The sequence below is a fragment of the Herpailurus yagouaroundi genome, unplaced genomic scaffold (genome assembly GCF_014898765.1).
Source record: "Herpailurus yagouaroundi ecotype Mexico unplaced genomic scaffold, PumYag 191, whole genome shotgun sequence".
In the NCBI taxonomy this organism is placed as follows: domain Eukaryota; kingdom Metazoa; phylum Chordata; class Mammalia; order Carnivora; family Felidae; genus Herpailurus; species Herpailurus yagouaroundi.
The window spans coordinates 17,305,051-17,309,762 of record NW_024412422.1 but is presented as its reverse complement, the minus strand read 5'-3'; positions in this window follow the sequence as shown (position 1 = coordinate 17,309,762).

The window sequence follows — 4,712 nt, the reverse complement described above, 5'->3', positions numbered from 1 at the left end:
CAAAGTAAGCAAAAAAAAAAAAAAAAAAAAAAAAAAAAAAAAAGAAAGAATACACCAGAAGATGAAGGTGTTGTTCTCGTTCGTGACACCGTCTTTAACTTTTTCTCCCGTGAAAGAAGACGTTGACACAGAGCTGCCCGAGGAGAATGGAGAACGTACGGCGGAGAATTCTTTCAAAAAAAGCCGAAGGAGAAAAAAAAAAAATCCCTACAACGGAAGATGAAATCTTGGCCTCACGAACCTGCGTTATCGACCCAGGAGGATGAAACCAGTAGCCCCAACGATCAACGCCCGGGTGGCTCGTCTCCTCCCACCTCACACCGCCACGTACTCCTGTAGACCTTCAAGGGCCCGTGCGGTACGTACTCCTGCTACCCCACTTCAGACATAAGGAGACGAGGCCCAGAGAGGTTAAGTGCCTCACCCAAGGTCACACAGCTAGGAATCCCAGAATCAGGATTTGAAGTGAAGCCCTGTGTGCTCACCTCGATGCTGTCCTGCCTGGAAGACGGAGTTAGGGTGCCAGACCTTGTTAAAGTAACTAAAACATTTAAGTACTTAAAGGAACGGGGGGAGCACTATTCTAAACACTGTGTCGGCCCAGAGATGCAGAATTCCTGCTTGAAAGTCAGGTTCCCGCTGAGGAAAGAGAGGGAGCCCCTGGATCCAGCAGCGCCTGAAGGCGGGGGTCTCTGGGGTTTTCCCTTCGCGGCTTAGAAGCCAGCCTCAGATGGGCTTCCTTTGAACTGGTACTCAGCATCCTGTTCTTTATTTTATTTTATTTTTTTCAACGTTTATTTATTTTTTGGGACAGAGAGAGACAGAGCACAAACGGGGGAGGGGCAGCGAGAGAGGGAGACACAGAATCGGAAGCAGGCTCCAGGCTCCGAGCCATCAGCCCAGAGCCCGACGCGGGGCTCGAACTCACGGACCGCGAGATCGTGACCTGGCTGAAGTCGGACGCTTAACCGACTGCGCCACCCAGGCGCCCCGCATCCTGTTCTTTACTGACGAGCCCAGTAAGCTCACTCATGTTCTTATTGACCGTTGCAGGGGTAAGACATCAATCTTTGTCCTAACAGAATCTCACACACAGAAAAACAACCGGGGGATAGCATGAGGCGTGCTCGTCATTCAACGAACGTTCCCCGAGAGCCTTCTCGGTGTCCTGTGCCTCCTCGCTTTTGTCGGAAAAGACACGCAAGTCGACTACGTGCGTCAGGCTCAGTGGGCTGCAAGGAGAGGAGAGGGACGAGCCACAGACGGCGAGAAGGAAGCAGCAGAAGGTGGCCATGGGGAGCGTGAGGCAGAAGGACCGAGCTGGGGATGCTGACAGGGGTCGGGAGCCACGCGTGGCGGGGGGAGGGGTCTGCGCAGGGCAGGAGGCGGGGTCCGCGAGGCTCGCTGCCAGTGCTATTTCTGAACACGGTGACAAGGACCGATGTTCACTCGGTGTCGCTGTCCTCGTGGGATGCCTTCCCTGCCTCCCTCCCCTCCCCCGGCATCCAGCTGGACCTGGGTGCTGGGGGCCATTTCTGTCTGAGATTGTTCCAGAAAGCTGCGCCCTCCCCTTTGGAAACTCACCAACCTAGAGAGCTCTGGACAAGGCAAAGAGGACGGAGCATTTCAAACTTCTAATGTTTATTTTTTTTATTTTTAGTTTTGACAGAGAGAGCAAGTATGAGAGAGGGGAGGGGCAGAGAGAGAGACAGAGAGAGAGAGAGAGAGAGGGGGAGAGAGAGAGATAGAGAGAGAAGCCCAAGCAGACTCTGCACGGCCAGCACAGAGCCCGATGCGGGGCTCGAACTCACCAACTGTGAGATCATGACCTGAGCCGAGATCAAGAGTCGGGCGCTTCATGGCCCGAGCCACCAGGGGCCCGAGGTCGGAGCTTGTCAGAATGGGCTCGGGAGGCCCTGCCCAGACCTCCTCTCTCCCTGGGACAAAGGCCTGACCAAGCGGAAGAGGAAAGAATGGCAGAACAGCCCCCCATCCACAACCCCAAGCACAAGGGGGAGACCCAGGGTGCTAGGGGGAGGGGCAGAGACTCGCCCTGGGCCCTGGCCGCTGCATGCCGGCCGCCTCCCCCCTTGGGGCAGGGGTCAGTGGTGAGAAAGGGCCGGTCACCGCACAAGCACCAGCTGGCCCTGCCGTTTAGGGGAGCACTGTGCCGGCCCCCGCTGGGATTTTCAGTGCTCCTTCCGCTGGCCGGGCTCCTCCTGGTCCCCAGCTGCCGCGGGGCCGCTCCCGCCCACAGGCGCAGGTGGGCAGCTCCGAAGGGTCCACTGTGACGCCCCAGATTGGACATGATGTAAATGCCCAGCGAGGGTGGAGGGCTTCCCGGCAGGGAGCCACACGACAGAACACTGTGGACAACCCGGGGAAGAGGGAGGGGCCCGGTCTAGAGGCCAGCTGGGGGGCCAGCTCCCCGGGTGCCGATCCCCGCCTTGTCGATTCCCGGCTGCGAGGGCCGGCCGCTTCCTTATTAGCTTGCCTGTGCCCCCCATCTGTGTAATGAACTCAACACCGGCACACGCCTCAGGGGACTGTTTGAAGATTAGAGCAGCCACCGATGTAAAGGACCCCGAGTCGTGCCTGGCACACGGCACACCTGTTCATTTCAGCTACGACGGGGCAGCAGCTAAAGCGGACGACGACAGGTATCAGCGCGGGAGGACCTCCAGGAAACGGCACCGGCTGAAACGAGGCTGTGGAACAATGCCACTTACACAAAAAACGCAAGTATCGGTTTGAATCACATTTTGCCACAGATTCGTTTTCCCAGAGAGCCTCGCAGAAACACTACCCAGGGCTTATTCACAGAGTCACTAAGGACCCAGGCTCCGTTCATCCTCCTGCACCACCCCGTCTCTAACGCAAGCGTTCACGCTCATGATCGCAAAAGTGCTGCTAGCCAGCCAGCCATTGCATCTGAATTCCCGAGAGGAAAAAAAAAAAAAAATGAAGGGAACACTGTCTCTACCAGGTGAGTATATTAAGGAAGGTTGGCTCCTTTCTTGGCTTTCCCCGGGAGACTCTCCCAGTAAACTTCAGCTTATAACTTCTTGCCAATATTGGTTCATAACTACACAGCTGCAGGGGATGTGGAAAGGTGACTATTGTTAACCGGGCACATTGCCACCCCCAGCAAATTAACACGTAAAGGAACAGGAGGGGAGAATGGATTTTGTGTAGACAGAATTGGGTGACCATGATCACAGAAGTGGAAGGTCATTTATGTTAAAATAATTACGTTAAAAATAACTATCGATATTGATGTTTCCCTTTTAAGTTTATTTATTTATTTTGAGAGAGAGAGAGAGAGAGAGAGAGAGAGAGAGAGAGCATGCATGCAAGCAGGGGAGGGGCAGAGAGAGAGGAAGAGACAGAGTCCCAAGCAGGCTCGTGCTGTCTGCACAGAGGCTGATGTGGGGCTCGAGCCCATGAACCGTGAGATCATGACCTGAGCAAAATTCAAGAGTTGGATGCTCAACCGACTGAGCCACCCAGAAGCCCCTCAATACTGATATTTCTAAAAATTAATAAATATGAAGAGACGTAACATCATTATGTTAAAAACGCAACAACAGCACACTCACAAGCACACAAATGTTTTGACAGTTTTTCATGACAACGTCATACTCAAATAGGGGCCACCTGAGAGAAGGAAGGAGGAATATGGGGTCTTTCAGATGGCCAGGCGGAGTTTAGCTTCACTGGATGCTTTATTTCACTTTATAAAATAAGGGAGAGAGTATTCGACCATTAGTTAACGCAATTAAAATGCTCTAAGAAGCGGCCCGTGGCAGTGGGCCTGCAGCAACGCGCTTGGACGGATTAAAACAACAAAGCGGGTGTAGCCTCAGCCCTGTGCCTGGCTTTACAGCAGGTGCACCACTTAAAGGTACAATTACTTTTTTTTTTCCTTCCCTTTCTCTGTGTTCTAGCATCTGGCTTCAAAGGAGAGGGGAGGTAATGGGATTAACACAGAGACACGGGCATCCAAATGCCTGCTTTATCCTGGGACACGAAGGGGTCACTAGACCCTGGGCGGACGGGATGATTTCCTTGGGAACACCTGGTGTCGGTGGGGGGGGGGGGGGGGGGGGGGTCGTCCAGGCTGCACAGGTGCACCTGTTGCGCTATCTCCCCGGAGTTCATTGCGTTCAACACGACTTACTGAGCACCTACTCCGTGCCAGACGTTGCTCCAGACATTGCTCCAGACAGGGAGGGGACCACAGTGACGAAGACAGTGCCTGGGACCCTGGTGCTGACACTGCAGGAAGCACAGCGTCGGGTCTGGGAAGGGGGGCTTGTCTGTGGGCAGGAGCTCACCTCCCGACTCCTCCGGTGCAGCCGCCTATACCCGCGCTCCCCTTTCGCCGACTGTGGCCCTTGCCCATCTGTCCAACATCATTCTGGATGACTGGTTGGTTCCTTTGCTTTAGTGCCCTCTCCCAGAAACTGTCCTTCCTGCTGGCCCGGAAAACCTATGACCCAGTGCCCAGGTAGGTATCGGGAACAGGGGACACGCAGTAGGTACTTTCTGAATGAGTGAATGAGTGAATGAGTGAGTGAATGACTGAATGGATGAGTGAATGAAGGAATGAATGAGTCAATGAGTGAATGGATGAGTGAATGAAGGAATGGATGAGTGAATGAGTGAATGGACGAGTGAATGAAGGAATAAATGAGTGAGTGAGTAAATGA